This window comes from Heloderma suspectum, chromosome 2 (assembly GCF_057233095.1).
Source record: "Heloderma suspectum isolate Gila_16-S chromosome 2, 16-S_ref, whole genome shotgun sequence".
NCBI lineage: Eukaryota > Metazoa > Chordata > Lepidosauria > Squamata > Helodermatidae > Heloderma > Heloderma suspectum.
The window spans coordinates 288,691,611-288,711,361 of NC_139459.1; the positions used below are offsets into that span (position 1 = coordinate 288,691,611).

The window sequence follows — 19,751 nt, forward strand, 5'->3', positions numbered from 1 at the left end:
TGGGCTAGCTAGATAGACCAACAGTTTGACTCGGTATAAGGCAGAGAGTGTGTATTCTTTGTAAAAACATGGTTGTATTGGCAAGTAATTGGGAAACGCATAAGAAAACAGCCCTCCTTAATGACAGCATTTTATTATGTTTTAAAACTTTTGAGGACGGATGGTTAGGAAAGTTGAGATAATCTTTTCCCACGGGCTAGCCTCTCCTGCCTGCCAAGCTTTATCCCAGCAGAAACTCTCTTCCCATTCGAGTTCTCTCTAAGCTCTTCGAACACAGCGGGTCGATGCAAAGCGAGGTCGCGAAAGGAGCCTGAGCCAACGCAAAACGAAGCTGAAGGTCGCCGCTGAGTTTCCAGCGGGAACGCGCCCTCCCCGCGAGCCTGGGCGCCCAAACAGCCGCCCCGCGCAAGAGAGCGTCAAGGACAAACAGCTGCTTCAGGTAAGGCGCGCGGAGCTGCGCGTGCCACTCCCCCAGGCAGGAAAGGCGAGGGGCCCTGAAGGGGCCGGGCGAGGCTTGTGCAAACTAGTTCCTTTCTGGTCGCGTTCGCCTGGGAGAGGGCCTTGCGGCGAGGCCCGGGAAACGAGGGCAAGGAATTAGCCGCAGAAGGAGGAAGAAAAAGTGAAAACAGCAGGCAGGAAAGGCTCGGCGTGACTGCTGCTTCGGCCCCCGGGGGGAGCGGACTGCGACCCAGGGAATTCCCGACTCCCTCGCTCTCACGTGAGGCAATTAATGCAGCGCGCGCTCCCCCAGCCCCGCACACCCGCCTCGCCCTCTCCTCCAGGGCAACTGCTGCACTAGCGTCCTCAGCAGCAGGTGAGCGCGTCCGGCGAGGGTTGAGGCGGAGCGCGCGGCGGGGGAGGAGAAGCGAGGGGCGGCGCAAGCGTGCGACGGGAGGCACGGAGGGCGGGTCGGGCAGAGGCAGCCCCGCTCAACGGGCGGCTCACTTTTCGAAGCGGCGCTCTCGGCCTCGGAGCGCCAGGCAGTTCTCGCGCTCGGGACCCTCGCAAGCCGACGGGTAAGTGACTCGCTGGCGCGCGGGCTGTTAGCCTGCTGGGAGGCTTCCTTTGCAGGGGCCGGCGGGGAGACGAAGGCGCTGCCCACTCGGCGTGGGAGTTCCTGCTTCGCCTGGCCCCGCGGTGAATGAGGAAGCAGCGCGGGCACTGCTCCCACTCCTGCGGCGGGCCACCTTCTGTGTGTGTGTCTGTGTGTGCGTCTCTCTCTCGCCCCCCACCTTCCGGCGCCGAGGGGCTGCGTGAACAGGCTGAGCATCTCTGCGCCTTGCAGCAGGAGGTGGCGCAGCCCCGCTCCGCGCTCGGGCTCCCAAGCCGCTCGAGTTCCACCCTCGGAAGGGCGAGCTTGGCTCCCGCCTCTCGTTTCGGGTTGGGTGACACACTCTGGTGGAAGGAGCTCCTCCGAGCTTCTCTCTCCCCGCTTCCTGCTTTGCCCTTTGCAATCGTGGGGAGTCCGGGACGCGGCAAGGCGCACGCAGAGTTTACTGGGTCATGCCGACCGGGGGTTGCACAACTGCGGGCTCGAACAGAGCTGGTGTGTGTAACATCTGCCGGAGGGTTGGCTTCACCCGGACTTCCTCGTTTTAAGAGCCTCCATGTTTCCTTTAGGTGTTCTGCCAAATTCATGAACATCGAATTGTTGCTTCTGTGAGGACTGAGGGACGGAGTCGTTGGTGGATGTTTGTTTTTCTTTGCAACTCATTGCAAATACTTCTGTGTGGGGGCGGGAGGTACATTGGCAAAATTTCTGTTGCTGGCTACCCCACTTCGCAGAATCCTTTCAGAAATGAATTCTTAAATGAACACTCTTTGGGGGGGTTGGGAAGGGAGGATATTGAAACACATTTGGGGTGTGAACCTCCAAGCTCATTAGAAAGCACTTTCAAAAGTTGCTGGTGGTGTCATCCAGCAAAATCAGAAATCTGGCCTCTGCGGTTTAGTATTTGTAGGAAGGCTGGTTACCTTGAAAGAATGGACACCACTACAACTGTGTGCAGAAAACACAGTGGCGGCACACGTCAACTGACAGATGTTAAAAGTCTAAGGGCAGCAGCGGATAACACCCCTGTCACTGTTTGTCTATATGCCTGCTTTTTGCTGCACCAGCCCATAATTGCCTGCTGTATCACTACCATATTCATTAGGTTTATGACATATATTTTGTGATCTCTGTTTTGAAGCCTCAGTTGTGGCCCATTAGGATCACAATACCTCCCACCCTATTTTCCTTTTACTACAGCTAGAAACAGTGTGTTGAGCGATTTAGTGATAAGGATTAGGAAATGTTCCCCTTCCCACTAGACCAGCTTGGTTAGTGTTCATACCTGCTTGTTTTAGTTTGGGGTGGAGGGGTATTTGCCTTCCCATGCAGTGTATGGTTGGATTTGCTTGTATTAGTCATCTCAAGTTATTAGCTATTTGTTAATATGTTTCTATTGTGCACTTGTTTTCTGCTTGTAGTGGACTCTATCTTCAGTGGTGGGTGAGTAGCTCTCTCTTTGGGCAGAGAGGTGGACTAGTTGTCCATTTAGTCTCTTCCAACCAACTCCATTATCCCGTTGACACAATCCGCGATAGAAGTGCTAATTATAATCACCATGATGATATACCAGCATTGCTTCGAAATTTCTCTAGTGTTGTAGGCGGGTATAGCAATGGTGCTCAAACTTTTTGACACACATGCCAAATGAGCTTCAAAGTGTGCAATTACGCTACCCCAGTGCATACTATGATAATATGTAGCCAGGCACAAAGCCCTTCCTGCTTATGTACAAGCTTGCCACAAATTTCCACTTGTGGCCCCCATGCTGCAGTTTGGCCACCTATAAGATACACTAGCATAAATTATTCAATTCTTCTAGAGATTAGACTTTTGTACAGGAAAAGAAAATCTGTGCACTGAGCAATATGCTGCTTTTTCCTGTAACAGTAGCAATTATATTTCTAAATGAAATGGGTGAATGATACAAATGACTGTTAGTCTAGGCTTGAGCCATAAAATAATTAGTTCCAGGAAGTGTAGCAAGCTGTCTCTGGAGAGAATGTAGGAAGGAGTTAATAATTTAGCCCATGAATATATAAGAGTACTATGATTTTGTGTAATTTGGTTATCTTTAAATCCAATCTAATGCAGATTGGATAGAGTTAGAAATGGTTAGGATTGGGCAGGCCCAGGTTCAAACCCCCACTCAGCCATGAAGCACATTAGCTGACCTTGGGACATTCACCATGTCTTAGCCTAATCTACCTCACAGGTTTGTTGTGAAGATAAAATAGGCAGGTAGTACTCTTTGAGCGCTAAGGCAGGATATAAATGTAGTAAATAAATGTCTGCATCTTGGAGGGTGTGTGCACATGCATGCACCTGGCATTATAACAGGATTTCTAATCCATACGTATTTATCTCAGGTGTTTTTTGTAAGGTGATTCAGTAATTTTGCAGCATGTTTAACAATGCAGGATAGTGAGAAATCAGAATATTACCTAGTATGTAGAATGTCAATCTTTTTTATTCTGCAGTAGTAAAATTGTCTTCAGTGGTACCAGTGTGAATTATTGGGGGTTTTGCAGTCTTGATGTTACTTATTAAACACTAGGTAAAAAGGTAAAGGTGTCCCCAACCAGTCGTGTCTGACTCTAGGGTGCGGTGCTCATCCCCGTTTCTAAGCCGAAGAGCCAGCGCTGTCCGAAGACACTTCCGTGGTCATGTGGCCGGCATGACTGAACACCGAGGTGCGCGGAACGCTGTTACCTTTCCCGCCGAGGCGGTACCTATTTATCTACTTGCAATTTCTTGCTTTCGAACTGCTAGGTTGGCAGAAGCTGGGACTGAAGACGGGAGCTCACTCCGTCACGCAGCACTCGGGTCTCGAACTGCTGACCTGCCGACCTTCCAGTCTGCAGTTCAGCGTCTTAACCACTAAGCCACCACAGCCCTTATTAAACACTAACTTTTCCTTAATTTGGTCTTGTTCCATTATCTGGCAGCCTAAACTTATAAATTTTCTTTGGCATTGCTGGTGGCAACTGAAGCACTGCCTTGTACTTGGCAAGTAGTCCACTTCTACCATTTCATATTACTAAGGAACAGCAATGCATTCCTGGCTCCATGGTGTGGGAATGGTTGAGGATACTATAAGAAACTACACCCAATATTATAGGCAATGTTTATTTATTGAGAGAAAACATTTATATATTACCTTTCATTAGAATACCAGCACATTGTACAGTAATTTGTGTCTCAATACAATAAAAAGACAACAGATACATTAAAAAAACACTGAAGTTTACAGCAAGTTAAAATGCTTGGGTAAATAAAAATGTTTTTGCCTGGTGCTGAAAAGATTGCAGTGCGGGTTAGCAGGGAGGGCATTCAATAACTGGGGTGCCACTTCTGAGAAGAAGAGAAAAACCTCTCCGTTGTTATAGAGTAGCTGAGGAGGGTCTTAGCAGAAGATCTTAACACATGGACACATCAATATGGGAAGAGGTGGGCCTTCAGATGTATGGGTCCCAAGACATTTAGGGCTTTAAAGATAAGAAGAAGCACCTTGAATTAAGCCTGGTGTCAAGGGCTCCTTGGAGGCCTCTCTCAGTCTAATCCAGTAGCCAAGTCCAGACACAGACAAAGGGATTCTTTTCAAAGCTTTATTCCTCTTTTACAACTTAACAACTCTACTGTTAGCAACTAGATATGAGCAGCAGAGTACCTATGCCCTGAGTTGGAACAGTTGGTCCCCGTTTGAAGGAGAATCACTGGCAGACCCTGAACTTATGGGCTAGGGAGAGTCCCTCCCCTTTTCCCTTGGATCCTTTGGGTGCAACCGCTGTTTGCACGCCATCCGGGCTCTACGCCTCCTTTCTGCGCCCTCCATTTGGCGCCACTCCCTGCATCGGCATTGTGCGTTCAGCAAGCCCTCTTCCCATGTTCTCTCACTCCCGTGACTTCTATCTATGCTAGGAATGCCGGTGGGAGGAATCCCTGCCAGCTGTTGGCCCTGGGAAGGATGAGCGCGCTCCTCTCCCAGGAGCAGCTGCTTTTCCTCAGAATCAGAACTACTCTGGGATTCTATGGGCTTAGTGTCCACCCTGACATCTGGGAGGGAACAGGCAACCAATGGAGTTCATATAAGATTGGAATGATATGCATAAACCTGGACATACCAGCCAAATTCTGTACCAGTTGGAGCTTCCAAATTGTCTTTAAGAGCAGGCCCATGTATAATGCATTGCAGTGATTCAGCTGGGACATTACCAGACAATGGATCACCATGATGAGACTAACTGTTCAGAAATGGCTGCAGCTGGAAAATCAGCTGATTCTGTAAGAAAGGCACTTCATGCCACCAAGGCCACTGGGGCCTCTACTGATAAAGCTGGATCCAAGAGTACCCCGAGGCTGCATATGTGCTCTTTCAGGGGGAGTGCAACCCCATCCCAAAAAGGTTGAACACCAATTCTCCAAACCTGAGAATCATCTACCCTCTTGTCAGGATTCAGCTTTAGTTTATTGGCTCTCATCCAGCCCATTAATATATATACAGGCACTGATTCAGCACCTTCACAGCCTCACCTGACAAGGAGAAATGGAACAAAGCAAAGGAATGTGTGATTTGATATTATTCTTCCTAGGAGCAACTATATTTGTGGAGAGGAGCAAAAGTAGTTTACCTGGAAAGGAAAGGTTCCTCCTGTGCAAGCACCGAGTCATTGCTGACTCCTAGAGGGACGCCGCTTTCGCTGGTGTTTTCATGGCAGACTATAGCGGGGTGGTTTGCCATTGCCTTCCCCAGTCGTGACTGCCTTTCCCCCAGCAAGCTGGGTACTCATTTTACCGACCTCGGAAGGATGGAAGTCTGAGTCGACCTGAGCCAGCTACCTGGGACCCTGCTGGGATCGAACTCAGGTCGTGGAGAATGCAGTGTATGGTGGACATGGGACAAAGACAAATGAGGAGAGACTCCCTAGCCTTGAATCTGTAGCTATAGGGATGCACAAATGTAAGGGAAGAAGAGTCCAGTTTGATACCTTGCTAAGAGAGTGAAAATTGTCAGAGTTGGCCTTACTCATAAGTTATAGGACTGCAACAGTTAGTTTTTTTTGTTTTTAAAAGCTTTTTAATGAAAAATAATTATTTAAAAAAATTCCGCTGCCCAATTAACTGAGGACACTTTTTTTAACAACAAAAAGCTTTTAAAAACAAAGTTGGCAGGTTCTATCTTAAAAGAGGCATTGCTTTTCTTACTTACACATGAGAGAATATCACTTCTAGGTTAGGCTAAGCCGTGACAGCATGTGTAATATCTGAAAAACAAAATGTGTGTGTATTTCAGTAGTATTGTTTTTATTCCTAAGTAAATGTATGCAGTTTTAATCTGATTGACTAAAACGCTGACAATAGATTAAGATATTTTTAATAGGTTGACAGCCCTATGAGTATAATGATGCAACTTCCTCATGTCGGGCTATTTGCAATTGAGTTATTGGGCTAAAATATGAGGGTAACATCATGTCCTGTACTAATGAGAAAGCAAAGAAATGCTCTTGGTTTGCATAAAAGAATGTGACACTTGATAATGCTACAGCACCAACAGTACAACCTCCCTAAAATGCAAGTAGGCAGCAAAATGCCCTTTATCTACTCAGGAATTAGCATACTTGTATATATGTTTATACCATTTCCTGTTCATTTCCTGCAAATGTCTATTATCAGAATGCTAGAAATGATTGTTTAAAATATGCTCAGTGAAGTGTCAGTTAGCCAAAATGGCAATGGTAAAATTCAGGGGAAAGAGTGAAGAAAGGTGCAATCCTATCCATGTTAAGATAGAAAAAAGTCCTACAACTCCCAGCATGCCCCACTATGCACACTACACACACGCTGCTTGCTCTGTCTGTAAGCAGTCTCCCACCTGAATTAGCCCCTAAGCAACTCCAACAGTCCAAGTACACACATTATGCTCACAACCTCCAGCCAGGCTGATCGGAGGTTGTTTACGTGAAAAGGAAGCAGCTTGCATGTATCCCAACAAATCCTAGATTAATTAACTCATGATTTGCCACCGTGAAATGTGAACTGGCCCAACTGTAGTCCTAAGGAAGTTGTCATACTATTCCTGGTACTTGTAGATAGTCATGTGTCATCTGCCAACAGTATATACACATCTTTTATTATGAATATAAGATTTTCAGGATTTAACCATATTTTATACAATAGAATGCATGTGCAACTGAAGAATCATTTTTTAATGAAAAATGAACACTTTCAATGCTGTTGAATGTCAGTATTCGTTTAGCTAAGTGATCATGCCATTTGATAGGCCAAATTCTTTTCCATTGTCTTGATTCTTAAAGTAACCTGGAATCGTACTGCTGTTTTCTAATGTGCAACCCTCTGTCCTGTCCGCGTACACTGCTGCTTTTTCACTTTCACCCACACAGCCTACGGCCTACCATATCAGAGTATGACTCTGCTTATACCACTGCAAGCATGCTGAGGGCTTCTATGACTCTGAGGCTAGAAGAAGAAGGGAAAACTGAACTACAGTATTGTTAAATAATTTTAATAGGCTACGGGTACTTTGTAATGTATTGGTTAAAGCATGTTATTCCACAATGATATGTTATTGCTGAATTGACATGGAATATGTGTCCAATCTGAAAGGATACAAATAAGTTGTATCAGTCAAGAGTTGAACTGCAAATTGGGGAAAAGTTCTGAACTGTAATCTAGCATTGGCACCAGTTTCTTAGGGCAGTTTTGGAATGTCTGTCACTTTGTAAGAGGAAGCGTCTGCGTCAGCTGCCAAATAGTTCAAGGGATGGTAAGACTAGAAGATTTGCATGTGCTCTCTTGCATTAAGATGCTTCAGTAAAGTTAATTGAATCTTGCAATGATAGTTGAGCGTCTCCCTCTCTTACAGTGCAATCCTGTACATGTTTACTCTAAAGGTAATCCTATTGAGTTCAGTGGGGCATACTCTCAGGCAAGTGGATATATGATTGTAGTCTCAAGTACCATTAGGTTTTTACATACAGCTGTATACATTGAGTGACAAACACAATCCCCATGGAGCAATGAAGCCCTCTATCAGTATGCCAATCAGGTTCACATACAGCCCTTTTTATGTGATTGTTACTGGCAGGCCACTGTAAAAGTATCACCAGTTTTCAGTAACAGAATTTGAGAGCAAATTCAGATAAATAGAAACTTGGTTTTAGGTATTTTAGTTATGTGAGTTTGGATTACTGTGCAATTTATTTGCCACAATACTCAGTAATGTATTTTGGAATAGTTTATATAAGAGCACTTTTGGGGGCATATTTAGCTTGTTTTCATGTGTTTATACTGTGATCAATAGTGTTAGAAATGAGCTGTGAACTGTGATAAAGTAAAACCATAAGGCTTCTGCATTGGTGCATTCACTATCACCATTCAAAGTGTTGCTAAGGGAAAATCCTATGCATGTTTAGACAGGAAAAAGTCCTACAACTCCTAGCATCCCTTTAGCCAGCCATGCTAGCTGGGGCATAATTGGACTTGTAGGAATTTTTCTGTCTAAACATGCATAGGATTGTGTGCTAAAGCATTTAGATTACACTGCACCCCAATTGTATTATACTATACACTATACAATCTACCTATTCACTATACAATCACTATACAATCTAGATTGTATACACTATACAATCTACCTTATGATTATATCCTTTTAAACAGGTAGGAAGCTGCCAAACAATAAAAAGTCAAACCTATGAGACAGCTTTAGGTGCCCATTAACAGTAAACAAAACAAAAATGGCAAGGATGCACATGTCAGTTCTAATTTGATCACTGCATTTTTGCCATGAGATTGAAGTACTTGCTAAGTCCTTCTACAGGCAGAACATTGCCCAATTTCCTAACCATGGTTAAGAGATTGGGAAAATATCACTGACTTATGTGCTTCTCCCTCTGTTCTCTTGCACATGAATTCTCCCCTCCGTTCATTTCCAGAGCTAACCAGGTCCACCATTATTTTTTTGCTTTGGATATGGTGGACTCAAACAGTTTTGCAACTATTGACAGAAGTGTGCTTGCTTAGTGTGGTCTGAACTAACAAAGGTTAGCAACAAGCATTTATGAAAGGGAGGGAATATTGGAATGCAAAAGGAGAGGGAGAGAACCTGTAAGGTGCTCCCAATCACCAAACCATGATTATGACATCAGGCAGCATTATGTCTGTGCCAGTCATAGCTGAAGAAATGTTACTGATCAAATAGTGCTTGCTTCCCTTTAGTGCACTCATATTCTTTTGTCAAACTGGTGGTCTGTATTGTAGTGGTTAAAAAGCCGTCTTAAAAATCATTTAGTGACCCTGAACACCTGACAATGGTCACTTCTCTCAAGTCTGGTCATATGCTTAAATGATCCTTCACAAAGTACTAATAGCCTGATCCCCATCAGAATTAGGCATACTTAAGTAAGCTGACATTGTTCAATTGCCTTTGAAGATGGTTCAGAAACTTCAACTGCTGCAGAATGCTAGTGCCCAGGTGTTGGTTAGTGCCAGGTGGTCAGAGCATAGTGCACCAGTCCTGTACCACTCTGCTTACTAGTGTACTGTACCACTGCTTACTAGTGCATTTCGGGCCCAATTCACTTTTGAGGCACTGCCTAAGTAGTTTAGGACCAGGCTATCTGAAGGACTGCCTACACCATACAAATCTGCCTGGGCATTTAGATGTGCTTCAGAGGCCCTGTAAGCTGCAGGTAAAATTGATTTGGTTGGTGGTGCACATGGGGGGGGGGGGCTTTTGGTTGTTGGCCCTCAGGTTATGGAGTGCCTTATCCAATGATGCATGGCCCCAACATTGCAAAACTTTTAAGTGGGTTTTAAAAGCATAGTTGTTTTGGACTGCCTTCTCTTAAATGAGTACCACTGCTGGTGATTGATGTTCTTAAAAAAAAAAAATATTATTTATTGGAATCTATGTTCCTGTTTTATTAATGTTTGCATTAACTGCCACTTTTTTAATTGCCTAGTTTGTTTTTGTTTCAAATGTATTTTATTTTTTATGATTATGGAAGCCAGTTTGCAAAGGCTCTGCCTTAAAAGATGCGTTATAAATGGGTATAAAGATAAATACAAAATAAAATGAAGAATGCCTAACTGCATGGGATTGGGATGTAAAAGTTACCAAAGGCTTAATCCAACACTTACTAAGGGCACAATCCTATGGGGATAGTCGGCCGCCTCTGAACTTGGAGGCAACTGACTATCCAATGCAGGGCAGGTGGCGTGCCGAGGGGATCTTCTCACTCTGGCTGCCCTGCATTTTCGGTTAAACGGCTGATTTCTGATTTCTGCTGTCTAGTTGGAGCAGCTCAGAGTGGGGGGAGTGGCAGATGGTGCATAGGAAGTGTCATCCCAGCATTTCCACCATCCCCTCCTTGTCCCCAGGAACGCCCCCTTTTCCCCCGCTCCCATGCTGCTCTTCTGAGTGCAGTGCTGGGGACAAACTGCACCTCCTACAAGGTGGCGAGGGCAGTTTTCGGGGGACCGACCTTGGAATGCTGGCTCTCTGAAGAGTCAGTTCATGAAAACTGAAAAATCCTATGGCCGTCTAGCCACTGACTAGCGGCCATAGGATTGCGCCCTAACAAGCTGTGACAGACCAGTTCCCCGCTAACACCACCCACAACCATGCATATATAAAAATATCAGCTCCTCCGCATTAGACAGACCATTCAAACGTAAATTGTTCTGTACATTCCATTACACTGAAACAACTGCATTTTCCAATAGGTCCCTTGATAATGCTTTTTATATTTCACTTTCCCACCAACACATTAAACAACTGGATGTTCCCAAACATGCAAAAAGAAGGAAATTCAGTGTGTATGTGTGTGGGGAGGAACCATACTGTTACAGCAATCCGCACAAATGAAATCTCTCTCTCTCTCTCTCTCTCTCTCTCTCTCATATTAGCTTGTAATCCATGCTAGAAAAGAAATTCTACTCATCTAGCTGAGGTGATGAAGGGTTTCTCCGTTTCCTCCTCCATTCTCCCTGTTGAGTGTTGCTTTGGCAAAGTAAAAAGTGCCAGGTAGTAAACTCCATTCAATTCAGAACGTACAGTGTAATCCTATGCATGTTTACTCAGAAGTCAGCCCCATAACTTAAGTAAAAGGTGTATGGAATTGCAGTGTTACTTCTAAGTAAATTTGAATAGGATCTGGCTGGGCTCTTGACTCAGGATCACATGCACCATGTTACAGGTAGGCTACAAAGCTTAAAATAATGACACCTTTCATTTGAGTCCTTGGATATTTAATCTAATGTCATAACACAACCCCTTGAAAGAGGCATTGCACTTCTCATATGCTGCTATTGCCATGTGTGATATTGCATAGGGAGTTTACTTGGGCTGTGTGTTTCTTTTAAAATGGGCTCAACATCTTCCATCTCTAAATTGCCATCTGAGGCAGATTGCTCATCCTTATTTGCCTCATGATAGGGTTGCCTCTGAGTTCTAAATGTGAATATTTTATTTTGTTATTTATTTACTTATAGCATTTACATTGTCCACCCACTAACATAGTTTCCTGGGTGGCTCCCAAAGGTAAAATGAGATATTAAAAATATTGTAAGAGCATAATAAACATTCAACATACAGTCACATTCATGGTAGAATTAAAAATACATAAGATACTAGCAGCGGGATAGTTTAAGATCACAGATTTTAAAAGTCTGAGAGAATAAAATAGTCTTCCGCTGGTGCTGAATAGACAATAAAGAAGGCACAGGGTGAACTTCCCTGGGGAGGCTGTTCCACAGCTGGAATAGCCTCCCTAGGAAAGGCCATCTCTGAGAAGACCTTCTCCCTAGTAGTTGCCCACCTCACTTCACTTAGCAGGTGAACTCAGAGCAGGGCCTCTGAAGAGGATCTTAACATTCAGGATACTATATCCAGGATAACAAGATATATCCAGGATAGAGAGAGATTTCGGGTAACCTGCTCTCCAGCTGTTAAGGGCTTTAAAGTTTAAGACCATCACTTTAAATTGGTTCTGGAAATGGACCAGGAGCCAGTGCAGATGACAAAGCACAGGTGTAATATGATCAAACAGCCCAGTCTATAATCTTGAGGCTCTGTTTTGTAGCAACTGCTCTTTCCAGGCCATTTTTAAAGGCAGTCCTATGTAAAACACATTGCAGTAACATTTTGGCTATACTAATATGACACCTTTTCAGTAATCGAACTCTATCAGGAGATAAGGGCTGGATGTGCCTGATCTTGTCTGATCTTGGGAGCTAAGCAGGGTCAGCCCTGGTTAGTACTTGGGTGGGAGACCATCTGGGAATCAGGCGTCCTGCATTGATCAAGGGGCTGTACTTGATGGTCTTGTAGGCCCCTTGCAACCCTATGATTCTATTCTATCAACATAGTTGCAGTTCTTATGCCTGGGACAATTCCCATGTTTCAAATATAATTATGTATGTGCACATTCTCCCTCCCCCCCCCCGCCTCTGTGTGTGTGTGTGTGTGTGTGTGTAAAGAGAAGGTGCATAATTAAAGACATGTTACAATAGACTTCTCTATCACATTTTATGTCCAAGACCAGGAAAATAACATTCAGCACTAGGCTACCTAGGAAGGCTATTATGAGCTAGAAGGTCAGTATTTTCTACACAGTTTGTAAAATGTCTCTTGGATTATTGCATTTTCATGAAAGCCAGCTGAACAACCAAAGAAGGGCATAATGTTGCCTTCATAAAATGACAATTTAAGTAGCACAGGTGTGTGCATTCATTCATTCTCTCTCTCTCTCTCTCTCTCTCAGTCACTCACTCACTCACTCTTATTCATGGCCTTATTTGAGAGACTTCACACTGGTCATGATTGTGATGATGCAGCCCCGTTATATATTTTGCAGTCAGTTTAATTCTGCTTTTTCCCTAGATTACTTTCAGTATAGCTTATCCAATGAAAATCAGTTATGTGACTCCAATTTAAACTTTTTGGATATTGTGGCTTCTTGATTTCTAGCCATGAGGGCATCTGAGTACAGCCTGCACAAGTACAACTACATATGTTAAACTGCTCTGAGCTAAACCTCTAGAAATGTCTGTGCTATTAGTGAACAAAAACTTAATCCGGCACTATTCCCTTAACTACTGAAACATAAAGGTTTGGAATAGGGAGTTGACTAGGAGTCTTCTAGATTCATTAGATCAGCCTTTCCCAACTAGTGCCTTCCAGATGTTTTAGACTACAACTTCCATCAGCCTCAGCCAGTATGAGAAATTGTGAGGGATGATAGGAGCTGGAAGACCAAAACATCCATCTGGAAAGCCCCAGGCTGCATTAGATACCCTTCCTCCAGGGTAGTTAAGGGAAGTTGTTTCCTCATAGCAGGAGGAAATGTGCACTGAGCACTTGGGTTTAAGATAAATGCGATGGGATGGGGGGAGACGAAAAATATACAAATTAGTGTTGGGAATGTGATTAATCAAAGAAGATGTGGCCAATTATTAAAGTATTTTAAACATTCATGTTTTAAGAACAACAAAGAAGATAATCATCAACAGGTTTTATAACAAAATAATGTTATTAATCCCCTTCATGGATCACTGCCTTGTTGTGGCGAAGGAGCTTGCGTAACTCAGTGAAGCCATAAGCTATGCCGTGCAGGGCCACCCAAGACGGGCAGGTCATGGCGGAGAGTTCTGACAAAATGTGGTCCACTGGAGAAGGAAATGGCAACCCACTCCAGTATTCTTGCCAAGAAAACCCCATGGAACGTATCACAAGGCTAAAAGAGATGACGCCGGAAGATGAGCCCCTCAGGTCGGAAGGTGTCCAATATGCTACTGGGGAAGAGCAGAGGGTATTTCCAAGTAGCGCCAGAAAGAGTGAAGCGGCTGGGCCAAACCCGAAAGGACACTCAGCTGTGGATGTGTCTGGTGGTGAAAAGAAAATCCGATGCTGTAAAGAACAATACTGTTTAGGAACCTGGAATGTCAGATCAATGAATCAAGGTAAGCTGGAGGTGGTCAAACATGAGATGGCAAGATTGAACATCGACATCTTGGGAATCAGCAAACTCAAATGGACAGGCATGGGCGAATTTAATTCAGGTGACCATCATATCTACTATTGTGGGCAAGAATCCCTTAGAAGAAATGGAGTAGCACTCATAGTCAACAAAAGGGTGGGAAAAGCAGTACTGGGGTACAATCTTAAAAATGATAGAATGATCTCAGTACAAATCCAAGGCAAACCATTCAACATCACAGTAATTCAAGTCTATGCCCCAACCACTGAGGCCGAAGAAGCTGAGGTTGATCGGTTCTATGAAGACCTACAACACCTTCTAGAACTAACACCAAAAAAAGATGCCCTCTTCATCATAAGGGATTGGAATGCTAAAGTAGGAAGTCAAGAAATCACCGGGATAACAGGCAGGCATGGCCTTGGTGTACAAAATGAAGCAGGACAAAAGCTAATAGAGTTTTGCCAAGAGAACATGCTGATCATAGCAAACACTCTTTTCCAACAGCACAAGAGGCGACTCTACACATGGACGTCACCAGATGGCCAATATCGAAATCAGATTGATTATGTCCTTTGCAGCCAAAGATGGAGAAGCTCCATACAGTCAGGAAAAACAAGACCTGGAGCTGACTGTGGCTCAGATCATGAGCTGCTTCTTGCAAAATTTCGGCTTAAATTGAAGAACGTCGGGAAAACCACTAAACCGTTCAGGTATGACCTAAATCATATCCCTGATGAATATACAGTGGAGGTGAGGAATAGATTTCAGGGATTAGACCTGATAGACAGAGTGCCTGAGGAACTATGGACGGAGGTCCGTAACATTGTTCAGGAGGCAGCAACGAAATCCATCCCAAAGAAAAAGAAATGCAAGAAAGCCAAGTGGCTGTCTGATGAGGCTTTACAAGTAGCTGAGGAAAGAAGAGAAGCGAAAAGCAAGGGAGAAAGGGGAAGATATACCCAACTGAATGCAGAGTTCCAGAGAATAGCAAGGAGAGACAAGAAGGCCTTCTTAAATGAACAATGCAAAGAAATCGAGGAAAACAACAGAATGGGAAAGACTAGAGATCTCTTCAAGAAAATTGGAGATCTCAAGGGAACGTTTTGTGCAAAGACGGGCATGATAAAGGACAAAGAAGGCAGGGACCTAACAGAAGCCGATGAGATTAAGAAGAGGTGGCAAGAATACACAGAAGAACTATACAGGAAAGATCTGAATGTCCCTGATAGCCATGATAGTGCGGTCACTGAACTTGAGCCGGACATCCTGGAGAGTGAAGTCAAGTGGGCCTTAGGAAGCATTAGTAACAACAAAGCTAGTGAAGATGACAGTATTCCAGCTGAGCTATTTAAAATCCTAAAAGATGATGCTGTTAAAGTGCTGCATTCAATATGCCAACAAATCTGGAACACTCAACAGTGGCCGCAAGACTGGAAAAGGTCAGTTTACATTCCAATTCCAAAGAAGGGCAACGCCAAAGAGTGTTCAAACTACCGCACAATTGCGCTCATTTCACATGCCAGCAAGGTGATGCTCAAAATCCTACAAGCTAGGCTTCAGCAGTATGCGAACCGAGAACTACCGGAAGTACAAGCTGGGTTTCGAAGAGGCAGAGGAACTAGAGATCAAATCGCCAACATTCGCTGCATCATGGAGAAAGCAAGAGAATTCCAGAAAAACGTTTATTTCTGCTTCATTGACTACGCTAAAGCCTTTGATTGTGTGGATCACAACAAACTGTGGCAAATTCTGAAAGTGATGGGAGTACCAGACCACCTTACCTGTCTCCTGAGAAACTTGTACGAGGGTCAAGAAGCAACAGTAAGAACCAGACATGGAACAACCGATTGGTTCAAAATTGGGAAAGGAGTACGACAAGGCTGCATATTGTCACCCTGCTTATTTAACTTATATGCAGAGTACATCATGAGAAATGCCGGGTTGGATGAATCAGAGGTCGGAATTAAGATTGCTGGGAGAATTATCAACAACCTCCGATATGCAGACGATGCCACCCTAATGGCAGAAAGCGAAGAGGATCTCAAGAGCCTCTTGTTGAGGGTGAAAGAGGAGAGTGCAAAAGCTGGTTTGAAACTCAACATTAAAAAAACGAAGATCATGGCATCTGGCCCCATCACTTCCTGGCATATAGAAGGGGAAGAAATGGAAGCAGTGACAGATTTTACTTTCTTGGGCTCCAAGATCACCGCAGACGGTGACTGTAGCCATGAAATTAAAAGACGCTTGCTCCTTGGGAGGAAAGCTATGGCCAACCTAGACAGCATAGTAAGAAGCAGAGACATCACCTTGCCAACAAAGGTCCGTCTAATCAAAGCTATGGTTTTCCCAGTAGTAATGTATGGCTGTGAGAGCTGGACTATAAGGAAGGCTGAGCACCGAAGAATTGATGCTTTCGAACTGTGGTGCTGGAGAAGACTCTTACGAGTCCCCTGGACTGCAAGGAGGTCAAATCAGTCCATCCTAAAGGAAATCAACCCTGAGTGCTCATTGGAAGGACAGATAATGAAGCTGAAGCTCCAATATTTTGGCCACCTAATGCGAAGAGAAAACTCCCTGGAAAAGACCCTGATGCTGGGAAAGACTGAAGGCAAAAGGAGAAGGGGACGACAGAGGATGAGATGGCTAGATAGCATCACGGATGCAATGAATATGAACTTGAGCACGCTCCGGGAGAGAGCGCAGGACAGGAAGGCCTGGCGTGCTATGGTCCATGGGGTCACGAAGAGTCGGACACGACTGAACGACTGAACAACAACAACAATGTTATTAATAACCTTAACAAAACAAATTAGAAAACTAGTACTGTGAAATGATAAAATTTATCATTAACACTTACTTTAAAAATTGTATTAAACTTTTATTCTCCCCTTCACCTGTCCAGTGAACTCAGGCCTGTGTACATAGTCTCTCTGCTCCCCACCCCCCTTTTATCCTCACAACCTATGAAAGTAAGCTAGGCCAAAGAGTTTGACTGGATTCACATCACTTAATGAGCATCATGACTAACTGAGGATTTTAATCCGGGTTTAGTATATAACATGCGAAACTGCTTTTTCCCTAAAACATAGGTTTCTAAATCATACAGTGCTATTAAGTACTGTTGATCTATATTTATCTGGAATACAGCATTCCAGTTTAATTACTCATGCTTTTTAGTGTCTTATTTAATTATCTGGAAATTCATTTAGTATGATGTTCAAAGCTGGGAATTTAGGATGATTGTACTGAGGGCTTTCCTTTCTTTTCTTTACAAACATTTCACAAGCTTTTTTAATTTCTGGAAGTATCTTCAAAATGGTTTCAAAAATGGTTTCTTTAGGTTTCTTTAAGTTAGTCTCACGTCTGCTGCTAATTTGCTACGGATTGAAACTAGCACAATTCCTCTCCCCCACACTTGTGTATGATGGCTGAGATAAAGAATCATTTCTGAGAGAATAGCTCTTTCAAATGAAGAGATAAGGAAGCTTGTGATCAAAATATAAGTAACCCAGAGCTGCTAGCTACAATGGCATGATGTGGGCTGTGTCTATGCTTGTAAGGCTCTCCACAAGGCCTGCTAAAGCCCAGTTTTACCCCCTCCCTCTTTAGTGTATATTTGCACATCCCATCAGGATATTAAGATCAACTTGTCCATTTTCTATGATAACATGGTGTGCCCACACAGCAAAGGAAGTCAAAAGCAGGGCTTCATAATGTCCTTAAGGAATCCTGACTGTGTCTGTAAGGATCATGCCCCAGGTTTGGGGGAAATTATGAGTCGGGCCTCAAAAATGGAACTTGAAAATAAGATTTTTCTCTAAGAAAGTTCTATTAAAAGACATTTAGTTTTGTTTATTTAAAAACCTAGCTTTAGTTGCTAGTGGTGTAACAGCACAAAACCTATGCGTGTTTACTCAGAAGTAAGTCCTGCTGTATTCAGTGGGGCTTACTCCTGCAGCCTGAGGCTTTTATTGTTAATTTTAAGTATAAACCGGAGGGACAAACAGTTATTTTGTTTTCTACATGGCTGGTATTGTCAGATGGCTAGTGAATGAACATTACACTGGATGTTCTTGTGCCTAAACTTCCATTTATTTTGAGTTAGTTGCTCAAATAAATGAGAAGATTCTGACATTCAAGGGTACTTTAATTACATTTTTTTCCTGTGTGTCTGATGTGAGCTGCATAAGCAGTAGTCTTGGCTATTAAATGGGTTGTGACAATTGGGTGTTTTCCATTATAACTAATAGGCATTCATATTAAGCATGCATGATAAACGTTGCCCAGGGGGGAAAATGGCTTTCCCCCCACAAACATACACACAAAGAATATGGTCATGGGTGTGTGTGTGTGTTTTAAATTATCTCAGCCTGATTGTATGCAGACTTATGCATGCTGTGCAGTGCAATCCTATACGCGTCTACTCAACAGTAGGCCCCATTAAGTTAAATGGGATTTATTCCCAAGTAAGTGTATATAGGATTGCAGCCTAAATCCATTGAAATATATGTGTTTAAGCCATTCTAATGCTGCAGAGTATTAAGGCATTTAAATGTTGAAATGGCCAAAGAGCAAATGTTAGTGTTTGTTGAATGTTTATCATAACTACCACAGCTGTGAAACGGAATACATAGATGTTGCTACAAAAGCTAGTTTTAAAAAGTGAGACAAACAGGTACAATAGGAAGGTGTAGCATAGCTGCATACACAGATATTTGCCAGAAAATCCAGAGCAAATGTGAATGTCAAAATTCACATTTGTTTAGCCATTCCCCCACCCCAGTGTTATTGCTTGCCTGTACCCCTACCCCATTTTTTTAATCAATTAGTGATTTTGTTGGTCTACCCTTGGGTCTCTCTGGAAAGAACAGACACTGTTTTCAGTGATAACTTTGAGAGAAATGAATAGTTGTGTCGGGGTGGAAACTGAGCCAATAGAACCCCAGAGCAGTTCTGATTCTGAGGAGGAACAGCAATCCGTGGGAGAGGAGCCAGCTCATCCCTCACAGGCACAGCAGCTGGCAGAGATTCCTCCTGCTGGCATTCCTGAGATAGATAGTGACCCTGGCAGTGAGAGAGTATGGGAGGGGGGCTTGCTAGACGCTCAACGGAGACGCAGGGAGCGACGAGCAATGGAGGGCATGGAAAGGAGGTGTAGCGCCCGTTTGGCGCGCAAGCAACAGTCGCGTCCCGAGGACCCAAGGGAAAGAGGGAGGAACTCTCCCTAGCCCATAAGTTCAGGGTCTTCAAGTGATTCTTCTTCAAACGGGGACCAACTGCCTAACCTGGAGCATAGGCTACTCTGCTGTACATTGCTTAGTCACTGGTGATTAGCATCTGAAAGAGTCATTAAGTTGTAAAAGGATTAAAGCCTTGAAAAGAATCCTTTTGTCTGTGTCTTGAGTTAGCTATTGGAGTGTACTGAAAGAGGCTGCTAGTGCGCTCCTGACAAGTTGCTATTGTTTACCAGGTGATTAATTTTGACTTTTGGAAATTTCAGCATTGGATTCAGAGTTATGGCCTTTTATACCTAGGATACTGGAACAAAATTCTGTAGTTAAGAGATGGCGACTGGCAATTTGCTGGACAACTTTGATGCCTTGGACGGTACTGTCTAGCTCCTAGGTACTGTCTAGCTCCTTTCTCTGCTTCTCAGAAATCACCATTTCAGGCAATGGGAATTGAGAGCAGGGACAGGA

General features: G+C 43.8%; 1 protein-coding gene across 4 annotated transcripts in view; it reads left to right on the plus strand.

Annotated features, from left to right (window-relative positions):
- The first annotated feature begins 283 nt into the window (after positions 1–283).
- The window catches only part of PRKCD (protein kinase C delta), a 105,349-nt gene continuing 85,881 nt past the window's right edge, over positions 284–19,751 (plus strand). For 2 of the 4 annotated variants that reach the window (XM_084839796.1, XM_084839799.1), the window contains exon 1: positions 916–1,016. The gene's annotated coding sequence lies outside the window, so the exon portion shown is untranslated. Of the gene's footprint in view, positions 440–915; positions 1,017–3,652; positions 3,745–19,751 lie in introns of those variants that run through there. The other 2 variants (XM_084839797.1, XM_084839798.1) reach the window with 2 other exon arrangements.